The sequence below is a fragment of the Phyllobates terribilis genome, unplaced genomic scaffold, assembly GCF_046119375.1.
Source record: "Phyllobates terribilis strain yellow unplaced genomic scaffold, ASM4611937v1 Scaffold_3__8_contigs__length_932513732, whole genome shotgun sequence".
Lineage (NCBI taxonomy): Eukaryota > Metazoa > Chordata > Amphibia > Anura > Dendrobatidae > Phyllobates > Phyllobates terribilis.
Window position 1 is genome coordinate 769,922,325 of NW_027362763.1, and position 14,855 is coordinate 769,937,179.

General features: G+C 42.8%; 1 pseudogene; it reads right to left on the reverse strand.

The window, feature by feature from the left end:
* Positions 1-6,853, reverse strand: part of LOC141258627 (tropomyosin alpha-4 chain-like) — a 69,199-nt pseudogene extending 62,346 nt beyond the window's left edge.
* Positions 6,854-14,855: the final 8,002 nt, after the last annotated feature.

The following is a 14,855-nucleotide window of genomic DNA, read 5'->3' on the forward strand; positions in this document are numbered from 1 at the left end:
CTAATTATTCTGTATGAAGGACTATGTGGGGCCTATTATTCTGTATGGAGAACTATGTGGGGCCTATTATTCTGTATGGAGGACTATGTGAGTCCATTATTCTGTATGGAGGACTATGTGGGCCCATTATACTGTATGGAGGACTATGTGGGGCCCATTATTCTGTATGGAGGACTATGTGGGGCCCATTATTCTGTATGGAGGCCTATGTGGGCCCATTATTCTGTATGCAGGACTATGTGGGGCCCATTATTCTGTATGGAGGACTATGTGGGGCCCATTATTCTGTATGGAGGCCTATGTGGGCCCATTATTCTGTATGCAGGACTATGTGGGGCCCATTATACTGTATGGAGGACTATGTGGGGCCATTATTCTGCATGGAGGACTATGTGGGGCCCATTTTACTGTATACTGGTTGGCCTGCGACTTTGTCTCAGTTTATCATTTTGAGTTTGACATCCCTGCTCTAGAGGAAAATATATTCAAGAAATTGTAAGGTAGCCATAAAGATTTAAGGAATCTTTCCAAATTTGCATTGAAGCTATGATTCCCTATGATTTCCATTTTATTTTTTACATTTTATTCCTAGTCTGTGAATAATGGAGTGAACATAGCCATAAATTTGGACACTAAGTAAAGTAGAAGAAAAAAAATGACCCATATACAAGCCCAAAAAATAGTTTTCATGTATTTTGAAATGATTTATTTGTAGCCAGAAAAATCCTTGTCAAAACTTGATAAGAACACACCCAATAGGGGTTGTTCAGGACTGGGAATACATGGTTGCTATTCTGACTCCATAACTAGGATGTGAGTGTAGGGCATTTGAGACACCGTTTCTATGGATGTCTGTATGGACCAGCACTCTCACGAAGAGATTTCATAACTCGACTGCAGGACGCACGTATTGAGATTCCAGAAGAAGGTTTATTTTCAAGCTGAATTCTTGTAGATATGCACAATTACAGTAGGTGAAAAAGACTATTCTGAACTAGAGATGTATAGAGATGATCCTCACATAAATATGGCTAACACAGGAGGAAGGGACGGTTAACTGACATCAGACTTGGGGAGACAGACAGGGAGAGAGACGGGACAAACCTCTAAGAGGCAAACCTGTAGCATAGCAGCAACAATGCAATGGCAATACAATACAATGCTGTATGATTCCCAGGTCGTGCAACGTAACAGTTGCCTTCTTCAAAAAAATACCATCACATGGACAGGTTATGTCTGGTACTACAACTCAGGTCCATAGAAGTGGAAACTGGAGCCATGTAGTTTTTGGTGCAAATAGTCTCTTTGGAGAGGAAGAGGACTTGAACTCTAGCGTCTATGGATGTAGAATGCAGCCATGTTTTCTTAATCTCCTTTAAACTACCTCTACCAGTTATATATTTGAGTACTGGTGAGTGGTGACTCATCAAAATTGAAAATAAAAAAAAATAATCACAAAAGTCTCCCAGCCCATTTTATATCTCTCATAGCATGTCTAGTACCAGGCGTGTCCATCAGTTTTTCTTAATTTTGCTTCAGTAATGACAAGCTTTACATCCATATGGAGCGGGCAATTACTGGCAAGCATTAGCAGTTATTGGCTGCAGCAGACTTATGGCAAGTTATCCCTGTATCAAAGAAAGTAAAGATCAACAGGGACCACTAGAACATTGGCATTTGGACTGCTGGAGATTTTCATCCATTTTTGGTTTGTGTGTCCATTTTTGCCATCCATGTGTCATCCGTTTTTATTGTATGAGTAAAAAACTGATGGAGGTTTTCTAAGCTTCTCTTAGAAACCAGACAGTGAAAATTCACAGCACAAGAATGCCACTCGGATGTCATCTTTATGCTGTTTTTTCCGCAGACCCATCAACCAATTGGCGAGCATAATTTGCAAATTGGACAAAAATATTATGTCTCAGTTTTTTGCCTATCGGATACTGTATAATGAGTATAATGGTCAGAGGCTTACATACCACTGGTGCACTGTCCGCCTCTGAATATTTGTATACTGTCTTCTTAAAATCATTGTTCAACTATTAATTAGATTACACATATGAGTATGAGCTAATACATTTCATAGCTTTCAATTACTGGTGGATTGTTAGAGAGAAATAATAACTTTCTGATTAGGTCTGGGGTAAGATGGGGCTCATATAGAGTTCTTGCACAGGGCCCTCTACTGTCTATGTTCACCTCTAATAATGAGTATATGTTCTATCTAAAAAACAAAATTGGATAAAACATGTACATGAAAAACAGACGTACTAATGACCCCTAAGAGTGAGGGTTATGGGCTTTTTTTGTTGACCATTGGTATACAAAAAGAAAATGGACACATCCAATTTACAGAAGAAATTCACCCATTTAAGTGAACGGATAAGGGGAAAAAAAAGAACAGCACACAGATTCCATCCATGTGGCATCTATGTGCTGTCTGTTTTCACTGTCTGGTTGCTAAGAGAAGCTTAGAAAGCCTCCAACAATTTTTTTTTTCATACGAGAACAACAGATCAAATCAAATCAAAACCAGACATACGACAAGAAACTAATATTTGTGATTCGGTCGACAGGGTAGGGGTACTCGGATACCGGGATGGATGGGTTACTTCTGTGGAGATCACGGTTGGTCGGTTCCTGGTTCCGTGCCCTGGACCGTCAGTAAAGGGATGGGGGTGAGGATGATGGGAGTATTGTGTCCTGACACCTCCTGTGGTAACTGGTAAAATCAGTTACCAGCGCTGTGTATGGTTGCTGAGGTGATCGGCATACGGCTTGTACGAACGCTATAGGCAGTAATGTCAAAGTAGGCACACACACACATTAAGTCTTTGTTTCAGTACCTTTCTTTTACTGATGTCCGGTAACAGGTACAGTTCAGGAGGGTGACCAGGTTTTCGGTGCAGGTAGATATTCACTCTGGAGATTTGTGAGGCCTCCTCTAACAATGCGTGCGATGTTTGGGATCAGTCCTGCCTTAAGCTGAACCTGCCACCTTTTACTTTCTTTGGGGTCCTTCTCCACAACTGACAATGAGGACCTTTCCTTGGGGCTACCAATTCTCTTTCTGGGCCACTGGTCCTATACTTGGTCAAGTTTGGCAACTCTTTCCCCTTCTTCTTCAGGGGGAGTAGATCTTCCTGATCTGTCCGGGTTTTGTATGCTATTCCTGAATTAATAGCAATCTCGGACTCCGGTGTCCGGGTGAGCTAAAGGGATAATACTTTTTTCTCTTTCTTTCTCCTTCTAGCCTCCGTCCCTCTCTCTAGGGCGCTTCACAACACAGACAAATGTACTTGAGGGTTTCTGGAGAGGGCATCAGCATTTGCATTTCCACGGCCTGTTCGGTACTCGATGGTAAAGTCGTAATTCGATAGCCGGGCCATCCAGTGCTGCTGCAATGCACCAAGCTTTGCAGTATCCAAGTGTGTTAGCAGATTATTGTCCGTAAAGATGGTAAATTTTGAAGCTGCTAAGTAATGCTTGAACTTCTCCGTGACTGCCCAGACCAAGGCCAGGAACTCCAACTTAAAGGAACTGTAATTTTCCCAGTTCCTCTCGGTAGGTCGAAGTCTTCTACTGGCATAGGCAATTACTCTTTCCTTGCCTTCTTGTATTTGCGACAGTACTGCTCCCAGGCCTACATTACTTGCATCCGTGTAGAGGACAAATGGTAGGTTATAATCTGGGTACGCCAAGATTTTCTCACCGGTCAGGGCCTGTTTCATTTGTTGGAAGGAGTCTTCTTGTTTCTTTCCCTATTCCAACGGCGGCTCTGAAGACCTTCTCTTCTTAGCTTGGCCTACTAGAAGATCTTGTAGGGGCGCTGCCATCTTCCTGTAGCCCTTAATAAATCTTCTGTAATACCCAACCAAACATAAGAACTGACGTACCTCTCTGACGGTGGTCGGCCTCTGCCAGTCCTGGATAGCTGTCACTTTTTCCGGATCTGGTGCTACGCCATCCGCGCTGACCACATGCCCTAGGTATTGGACTTTTGGCTTCAGCAGGTAACATTTAGATGGTTTGAGCTTCATTCCATACTTTGTTAGAGCTGTAAATACCTCCACCAGGTGTTCCAGATGTTCTTCATAGGTTTTGGAATACACTATGACGTCATCCAGGTATAAAAGTACCATCTCAAAATTCCGGTGTCCCAGGCAGCACTCCATGAGTCTCTGAAACGTCCCCAGTGCATTGCATAACCCAAATGGCATGCTATTGAATTCACATAGGCCCATTGGTGTTGTGAATGCTGTTTTCTCCCGGTCTTCTTCTGCAACGGAGACCTGCCAATACCCACTAGTGAGATCTAATGTGGAGAAATACTTAGCAGTCTTTAATGCAGCAAGAGACTCCTCTATCCGGCGTAACGGGTAAGCATCTTTGTGAGTGATCTTATTGACCTCCCTGTAATCCACACACATCCTCATAGTGCCATCCTTCTTTCTGACTAAAACTAAGGGGGGCCGCCCAGGGACTACAGCTATCTCTTATAACCCCGGCCTCCTTCAAGTCCTGCAGCATCTCTTTAGCACACTGGTAGTGGTTTGGTGGGATGGGTCTATGTCTCACTTTAATCGGGGGATGATCTCCTGTGGGTATGTGATGGTGTACCCCTTTTATCCTCCCAAAATCTAATGGATGCTTACTGAACACTTGGCTAAACTCTTGTACTACCCGGTAAACTCCTTGCTTCTGGTGGTCGGGAGTGGCATCAGTCCCTATGTGCAACTGCTGACACCACTCCTCCAGCTGTCCCTTGGGGTTGTTGTCCTCCGCCTGACTTGACGGGGGCAAGGGCTCTAATGTCTGTATGTTGTTATTACTGACAGTGTACAGGTTTGCTACAGTAGCATACCGGGGTAGTTTCACTTCTTCCTCACCACAATTCAACACACGGATTGGTACTCTTCCCCTGCGTACATCCACCACCCCTCTAGCTGTCAGCAGTGTAGGTCTATGCTCTGAATATACCAGTTCTACAATTGCCTGGTATTCCTTTCTTCTGATACCCATAGCTGCTTGACACCATATCATCATTTCACTGTTTGGTGGTAATACAATGGGAAACGGATCTGTTACCCGCGCACTGCCAATCTCCCCCCCAGACAGATGTACCTGTTGCTTGTGAATTAAGGCACGGATTTCTCTTTGAAGGACTCTCCTCCGCCCAATGCCAGCAGTCTCTGTAATCTGTTGGAGTAAAAACAGCACTTGTTCAAGGCAGTTTTCAATCACATTAGTACCAAGCACCATGTAAGGACATTTGTTATTGGGGTCATCTTCTAGCACACATAACCCTTGGCCTCTCAACTCCACCTTCCCCAGCTTTATTGTCACCTCTCTAAACCCCACCTGATTCAGTGGTTGACCATTAGCTGCTAAAATGACAAGACTAGAGTCTGGGGGGCTAACATCAGCATCAGACCAAAATTGCTTGTAAAGGATATGTGGGATGGTGGTGACTTGTGACCCAGTGTCCAATAGGGCCGATGTGGGGATTCCTTCTAGCGTAATGTTGAGGTACGGGCGGCCTCCCACATACCGACTATGCCAGTCATATGGGCCCTGCCGTTTTATTCCTGGGGATTGGCCCGTGGACCCAGGAATCTCGGGTTTAAACGACATCCTCCTGCAAAGTGGCCCGGTTTGTTGCAACGAAGGCAAACGGGTTGTCCTGAAGAATCTGTGTGGTCGGTGGCTCTGCGTCGGAATGGTGCGTTGGTCCCCTGAACGGGCGACTTGTTGATCTCCTCCATGGGCGACATGGCTCTGCATCGGAATGGTGCGTTGGTCCCCTGCACGGGCGACATGAGCTTTCTTCTCATCCACGGAACATCCTCAGGGGATTCAGCTAACTGGGTTTTGCTTGGTGGTTGTGCCTCCGGTCTGGCTTATAAGAGTTTTAGCACGTAGTCCATGTTTTTGGTTAGTTGTAACACTTGATTACGTAGGTCATCAGCAGATTCGGGTACGACAGCTTGTCCTACCGCTTTTACAGAGTCTTTAGGGGTAGGCTCTAAGTTCATGTGAGAGGTATTAACATGCCAGGATGGGATTGCATGTTTTGCAGGTAATGGGTCTCGTAGTACAGTTATAGCACGATCCTTTAAGGTATTAAAATCCACATCTGGATGATCTAGGACCCACATGTGCACCTGCTGATGGTGAAAGTCTGATCTCAACCCATTCATGAACCCATTCATGAACTGTTCTGCAAGCAATTTATCTTCTTTTTCAGAATACTTTTCAGACTGAGCTTCCAAAGATTTTAAGTTGTTAGTCACATTTTTCAATTCTTCTTCCAGATCACTGCATTTTAGTTCAGATACTTCTGTACGTTCCTCTGCTCTCTCCAACTCTCCCTCAAGGATGACCAATTTACAGGCAACCTCTTCATATTTACGGTCTGCTTCTTCTGCAATGTGTTTGGCTTCCTTAAGCTGCATTTCTTGGATTTCCATTTTTCCTCATCCTTCATGGCCCTGTTTTCGATTACCTTCATTCCTCTTACACTCTCATCAGCCGCCTTTTCTGCTTCTTCCAGTTTCTGTAATGCTGTAGCTAGACGCTCCTGAGCGCGATCCAACTCCTCTTCTACAAGCTGGATACGACGGTTTAATGCAGCAACCTCCCCTTCTGCTTTCTCACGCATCTCCCGTTCAGTGTCCAGTTCCCTCTGCAGCCCCTGCGCTTGGTCTTCAGCATCGTCGGCCTGCTGCTGGAGAGCCTGGATCTTCCTCTTCACCGCCTCCAGGGAGATGAGTCTAGCCATTGTGTCAGGGAATGGGACTGTGTGTGCTCCGGGTAGCTCCTTCCCTGCCGTTGGTGGAGTGCAAGCTGCTGTAGTCTTGGGCATCCCCTCCCTCAAGGTCTCGGATATTGTTTGCTTCACTCATGATGGTGCCCCCCTAGTTAACCGTTGCCAGCCGCTACGATCAACTCCTTCAGTAACCGGTGACTCTAAAAAAACAAAACGGCGGGGCTATCCTCACGCTTCTTTAGCCGTGCAACCGCGACTCTCTCCGCTCTGTGACGCAGTTTAATTTCTCTATGACGCAGTAATGACGGCCCGTTTTACAGTACAGAAACTTTAAATAAATAAAGTCCAATTTAAGCACACAGTACCCAGTTCTACCGGGCCCGGGATCCTGTTCGTGACGCCAGACTGATTCGGTCGACAGGGTAGGGGTACTTTGATACCGGGATGGATGGGTTACTTCTGTGGAGATCACGGTTGGTCGGTTCCTGGACCGTCAGTAAAGGGATGGGGGTGAGGATGATGGGAGTATTGTGTCCTGACACCTCCTGTGGTAACTGGTAAAATCGGTGACCTGCGCTGTGCATGGTTGCTGAGGTGATCGGCATACGGCTTGTACGAACGCTATAGGCAGTAATGTCAAAGTAGGCACACATACACATTAAGTCTTTGTTTCAGTACCTTTCTTTTACTGATGTCCGGTAACAGGTACAGTTCAGGAGGGTGACCAGGTTTTCGGTGGAGGTAGAGATATTCACTCTGGAGATTTGTGAGGCCTCCTCTAACAATGTGTGCGTTGTTTGGGGTCAGTCCTGCCTTAAGCTGAACCTGCCACCTTTTACTTTCTTTGGGGTCCTTCTCCATAACTGACAATGAGGACCTTTCCTTGGGGCTACCAATTCTCTTTCTGGGTCCCTGGTCCTATACTTGGTCAAGTTTAGCACCTCTTTCCCCTTCTTCAGGGGGAATAGATCTGTTTTCTATGCTATTCCTGAATTAATAGCAATCTCGGTCTCCAGTGTCCGGGTGAGCTAAAGGGATAATAGTTTTATCTCTTTCTCCTTCTAGCCTCCGTCCCTCTCTCTAGGACGCTTCACAACACAGACCTATTTCCTAGTTCAGGGCTTAACTGGTACTCAGCCAACAGCTCTCTGTCTCTCCCTCCTCCTTCACCTGTCTCAAGACTAACTGCCGCTTTTGCTGTCTCCCTGGAAACTGACTCCTCCCCTCAGACCTGGGGTGGAAGGTGTTGTGTGTGCCCAAGTGTACATCTCCCCCTGCACCTATGGATCCTGTGGTAATCCCCCGCAGGGGTGCCACATGTGAATTTGGCCTCATGTTGATTTTTTTTAATTTAAGCGTCTTTTTGCTGTTAGTCTAATATTTCAAATCCCGGACCACATGTTTAAAGGGAATCTGTCATCAGGATTTTTCCATCTAATCTAAGAGCACCATAACATAGAACACAGATCCTTATTCCAGTGATGTGTCACTTAGTGGGCTGTTTGCTGTAGTTTTGATAAAATCAGTTTTATTAGCAGGAAATTATCATTAGACAACTAGTAAACCTGCTTCCATGTAGTCCTTCATATTCATGAGCTCTGTATAACCCCGCCCCCACCACTGATTGGCAGCTTTCTGCCTATGCACAGGTTCACAGAAAGCTGCCAATCAGTGATGTGGACGGGGTTATACAGAGCTCTAAGATGGGGTCACAAAAACTTTGCAACAGATTCCCCATAAAAAGGTTAGTTTAGCAGGTATCATGAAGGTGCTATTGTATAAAGTATTCCCCACATTGATCTTGGAGCACTTTTTCCCAAAGGTGGTGAAGGTGAAATTCCTGACCTCCAGATCTCAATCTGCATTTTATGCAAATGAATAACACCTTCTATTCTCTATGTAAGGTGTTCAGAATATAATTTGCATTAATTCATTTGCACAATTGCAATCCCAGTATGTCAGAGATTTTACGGAATCTGTAGGTCATCGCTAGATCACTTGGAGCAGTTACACCTAAGAAAAACGGACCAAATCTCATCAGAGTTTTGGATCCGATTTTCATCAGTGTTTGGTCAGTGTGTCAGCTTTGGCCATCATAGGTTTTATCGGTGATTTTCTCACTGTAAAAAAAAATTATAATAAAAAAATTGCAAAGCTTTTCTTACCCATCACAATGCTGAAAATGGACAACACACAAATTTCACACTGATGCCATCCATGTGCTGTCTGTGATTTTCATGGACCCCTAGATTTGTATGAAAGATTATTTGGATCAAAAATAGACGTGTCTACGTTTTTTTTTAGTGTGAACCATTCAGTCTGCAAAAAACGGACATCATAGATTATAATGGGTATGTGATCTCTCTGTGGAAAGCATGGAAAAATCACGTGCATGAAGAACGGACGTCTGAGAGGGCCCTTATTATAAATGTCAGTTTTCATTTGGTTCTGTGACTTTGTAGTCAATTTTATTACAATTTCTAGAGCTTTATGGTAACTTATTGTTCTTTATATAACTGCACACTATTTATAACTATGAAATATTAATGAAAACCCTCGTATAAATCAGCAGAAATCAGGTTTTGTGATTGAACTACAAAGCTCTAATCTACTGACTGACTAATCCTTACTTTCTGCACTTATGTTTCCAGTTCAGTGTCTTTTTTAGTTGTGCAGCGAGCGGCACTATAGTAAATTCTAGAATATTACGTACAATTTCATAATGTTTTTTGTAATTTTTAAAGTGAATCAGTCACCAGATTTCACAATACAGATTGCAAAATTCATTAAATAGATTTATTACACCTAATGAGCTTGGTGTACTTTTGAAAATTCATGTCAATATGGCTGTGTAAATCCTATTTCTAGAGCTGGACTCATAAAATGCTTATTTATTACAGGCCTAAGAATTAACAGGTGGGTAGTTGCTAACTATCTGCCTGTTGTGTCAAGCGTTGATCTCTGCTTGCACAGAGTGATCACTGACCGCTTCTGCCAGCAATTCAGCAGCTTCTGCTGACGTCACATCCACAAAGCAGCAGCTTTAATTCCTTTCTGCTCTGTCGACAGGCAATGACTGCAAACATCATGCTAATTGACAGCTGGTTCCTCACTGCCTAAGTTTGGGGAACCAGCTGTCAATCAGCATGACATCGGCAGTCACACCCCATCGACAGAACGGAGCGGAAGAGGAAGAGCTGCTCTGTTGATGTGGAGCAGCTGAATCGCCGGCAGGAGCAGTCGGTGACCGGGTAGAACAAGAAGGTAGTTGCCTCTGTTAGCAATCAACTGTATGTTATTTTTTAGGCCCATCGTAAAAAAAAAATTGGCCCAGACAACCCCTTTGATATGAGACAAGTAAACTTTTACAAATAATTATGCAGCCATTCTGACATGAATTTTCAAAGTAAGTTACTAGTTTCATCAGGAGTAATGGATCTATTTAGTAATATAGGTAGTGTGTATTGTGAAATCTGGGGACAGATGCCCTACAACCATTATTGAAATCAGCATTACCTTCTCAGTGAGGTTCTAATGAGGCGACACCCCATGTTATACCTAGGATTTGTAAGCCAACCCCTAGTTTCAGATTTTTCTCATGTAGTTCAGTAATACAGTGCTGCTCACCATTATTGGCACCCCTTCATTTTTTATAGACTGTACAATATCTTCAGAAATAAATAGAAATGTACCAAAGTTATATCCTTGGGATTTTTTAATTAGTGGTCCAAAGTAATACAACAATAAAACATTGTTTTTCAACTTCCATGTTGCAATTTCAAAGAAAAAAAAAACAACAGAATAAACAGAATGTGCAGCAATAAATGCACACCTAGTTAATACTTGGTTGCACTCCCTTTGGCATTGCTGACAGCCTCCTAACGTTTCTTGTAGCCATCTATATGCTTCTTGCACTTCTCAGCTGAAATTTTCTCCCACTCTTCCTTTTTCAGTTTGCTCAAGGTCTTGAATGTTTGCAGGGTTCTTTTTCCCAATACCAGATTTCAGCTCACCCCAAAGATTTTCAATGGGATTGAGGTCAGGATTCATTGGTGGCCATTTTAAAACAGTCCTTTTATTCTTTTTCAACCATTCCTGTGTACCTTTGGATGTGTGCTTTGGGTCATTGTCTTGCTGGAGGACCCATGATCTTCGATTCAAACCAAGTTTTCTTACACTGGGTAGGACATTTCACTCTAAAATCTGTTGATAATTCTCTGATTTCATGATTCCTGTGATACTGTCAAGGTCCACACTACCAGACGCAGCAAAGAAACCCCACAGCATTATGGATCCTCCACCATGCTTAACTGTTGGTAAGGTGTTGTTTTCCTTATGAGCTTCATTGCACCTTCTGTAAACAAACTGTTGCATTGCATTGCAAAAAAAGCTCTATTTTTGTTTCATCTGTCCACACAACATTTTCCCAGAAGGATTGTGGTTTGTCAAGGTACTCTTTGGCAAGGATCAGTCGTTCCTTTTTATGACTTTTCTTCAGCAATGGTTTCTTCCTTGGCCTTCACCCATAAAGCTCTGCTTGGTTTAGTGTGCGGCGTATGGTACTTGTTGAACCCACCCCAGATTGTTCCAGGCGGGCCTTCAGGGATACCAAGGTCTTTGGAGATGACCTTAAACCCTTTGGAAGTATTGTGTTTGCTAATAGCAGTTCTGATGTCCTCAGACTGCTCCTTCGTCTTCACTATTGTGACAAAGGAACAGGGCCTACCATGTGGCTTTTTAAAACACTGAAGTCATCATTCATTGGCTAATTCATGTCACATGGGCACCAACAATTAATCACAGGTGAATCTCTTTTGTGATTTACCACAGGCGAGTCAAAATGTGTTTCCATACTAAATTAATGTAAATGGTGCCAATACCAGTGTCACAGCAAGCTTTTCCTATTTTTCTCTCCCATTATTTTTTGTTTTAAATTATTGTTTATCATTTGCTCTTTTCTATTTAACACGAGTGCTCTATACACTTGATTAATTTTTTTCAGGAGATATTCCACATTATGTACTTAAGCTTCATGGGTGCCAATAACGATGAGCAGGACTGTACATGATGGATATATGGCTGGATGGGCGGGCGCATTCAGACGTCCTTGCAAATCGGTAGAAAAGCAGACAGCAATGAACGGTCTGGCTGCAGGTATCTCGACCCGAGCATGACAGCTTCATAAAAATTTATAAAGCTATCATGCTTGAGTTGGGAGACCCGCAACCGGTCCATGCATTTGTAGGGGGTCAGCCCCTGCTAACAACTGAATTACACTGACTTTAAGAGACAATGCTCCCCTCTGATTTGTGTGCCCTTGGACTAGTCTTTTCTCCCCTGCAGCTTGCTGTGTGTTGGTTGAACAAGAAGCAAGAAGTGTTGGTTCAGGGAGTGAACAGAGAGACTCGTGCCTGTGAGAGACAAACAGGACAATAAGTCTGTCCTAACAAGGGAGAAGATAGTGACCGGTTACCGCATGAACGATCACCAAGACTGTGTCAGAAGGAAAGAGGCACATACCTCAGCCAGGGAAGTTCTCGCCGAGCACCTGTAACCTGAGACAGGAAACAACTCTGTTGTACCAGTAATCGCTCAACATTGAAAGTGGTAACGAATCTTGCCAGGATCCGGAAGAAGACGGATCCGTTACCCTGAATAAAGATCTTCAACTGTGTCCGGGTTTAGAGCAGGATTCTTTAGCTAGGGCGCTGTAGCAGCGCGACCTGATTATCGGAAGCCAGGTAGGAAGTTAGAAGAGAGTAGTTTGTAGAAATTGTTTATATTGTTTGTATTGAACTTTGCATTGCCATATCTGGTAGCACAGCTTTTGTGACACGCTCCAGCTATCTCTCTTTGCATCTATTATTCCTGTTATCATTACAATAACTGTTAGTCTTATTTTCCGGCATGTAATCCTCTGTCTTTCAATAAAGCCGGTGTTTTGTTTATGCCTCCTCATCTACTGTACCGTATTTGAGTCCTGACCGGCGTGTTAATCAGGTACTGCTACACATTGCAGTCCGAACTCAGTCCAATTTGCACGGACGTCTGCAAAAAGCTCTCTACCCCCTTAGTGACTACCTGAGATATAAGTGAATAGCATCCCTCAATAGAAGAAAATGCATAGCTGACACCCTGCTGCATCAGTCATGATCAGTGTTGACAATGACCATGGCCATTTAACCCCTTAGATGCTTAGATGCTGCTGTTAAAAGTGACTATGACATCTAGATGGTTAACAGAGTGTGGAGGCTCCCTCTTTAACTCCATCGGCACCCTGAGATAATGATTTTGTGATCTTGATGTTTGCCATGACAATTCACAGCCAAATAACGACCTTAGAGTCTGCCGACTATAGTGACCTGTTCAGAAGTTAGCAACATTTAGGTGGTAAAAATATCACTTTTCTTTCCTGTTATACCACTTTGCGTTAATTCCTGCAAAGCACCTGAAGGGTTAATAAACTACCTGACAGTAGTTTTTAATATGTTAAGGGATGATGTTTTTAAAATAGTATCACTTCTGGGGTTTTTCCTACATATATGCCCCCAAAAGTAATTTCAAACTGTATAGGTCCCTAAAAAATTTCCTTGAAAAAAAAATTGAATATTACTCCTACATTTTTAAAGCTTCCAAGATCCAAACAAAATAAAAGAACATTTTACAGATGGTACTGATGTAAAGCATACATGAGGCAAATGTTATTCATTAACTATTTTGTGCTGTGACTATCCGCATTAAATTTTTGTCAAATTTCTGATATTTTTATAAATAAACGCAAAAAATATCGACCTAAATTTACCATTAACATAAAAAATAATGTGTCGCGAAAAAACAATCTCAAAATCACTGGAATATGTTGAAATATTCTAGAGTTATTGCCACATAAAGAGACACGTCAGATTTGAAAAACTTGGACTAGTCACTAAAGGGCTACTATTCCGCCCTTCTGCTCTTGAGTGACAGCTGTAGCATCCAACCAGAAGACCACTAAAGCCTTCACTTCAGAGCAGAGGGGAGAGATTGTGGCAGTGAATGCTGTTTTATTCTTTCATTAAAAAAATATATAGAATTTTGAATGGAGGTAAGAATTTAAGCATCATATTAAGCATCATATGAAGTCAATACTTATTGTATAATTAATCTGAATAAGGGATTTACATATTTATTTTAAAAGCTCAGATTCTACTTGGTCAGTGGTGAATTTATGGGGCAATTATGTACATTTATAAAGTCAGGTATTCATTAGCCCTTCATGTAGGAGACTGCCATTTCTTGACATTCTTCCATCTTCAGAATTGATGCAGAAGGACTTAAATAAAACGTCTGAGTCATTGAGCGACAAGTACACTATTCAACAGTAGTGTTCTAAAATAGAAGCTGCACACTGTAATCCATTATTGAGGCTGAGATGGAGATAATCTTAGCCTCTAACAACAACAGATAGAGTCAGACGAGGTAAATGGTCTGTCGAGGAAGGAGATTGCGTAATCCTGGTCATTCATGGTGACTGATGATTACATGGTTGCATAGCGCTTCCATCTTTATTTCTCTTGAGATTTTGAGGAACACAATGAAGAACGCAAAAGAAAAGTGGTATATTTTGCAAATATAGCTATAATCCTTCCAATTATTAGACGGCACAGTGGCAGTGTTGTTACAGGTGCCATACAGGGTAATGCACACGGCCATATTATGCCTCTGTTTTGGATGATTCTGTGAAAAGCGCCATTGCGTACCGGCTCTGTGTACTGCTATATATGCTATTTTTCATGGCATGAGTTACTGATAATGAATAGTGAAGAGCGAGTATGTTCTGTTAACCATTTCGGCGAGCATGCTCGGGTGTTTTCCAAGTATCTTCAGCGTGCTCGGGTGTTATGTTTCAGTCACTCCATGCTCATGATTTGCGACTGTTTGACAGCTTTAATACATGTGAGGAATGCCTAAGAAGCACGCTGAAGATACTCGGAAAACACCCGAGCATACTCGTAAATCTCGCTCATCACTAATGATATTGTGTTGTGCTAGCCTGGAGATGTCAGTACTTCTGAGGAAATGTGTCGGGGGTTCTCATTTTTTTTTC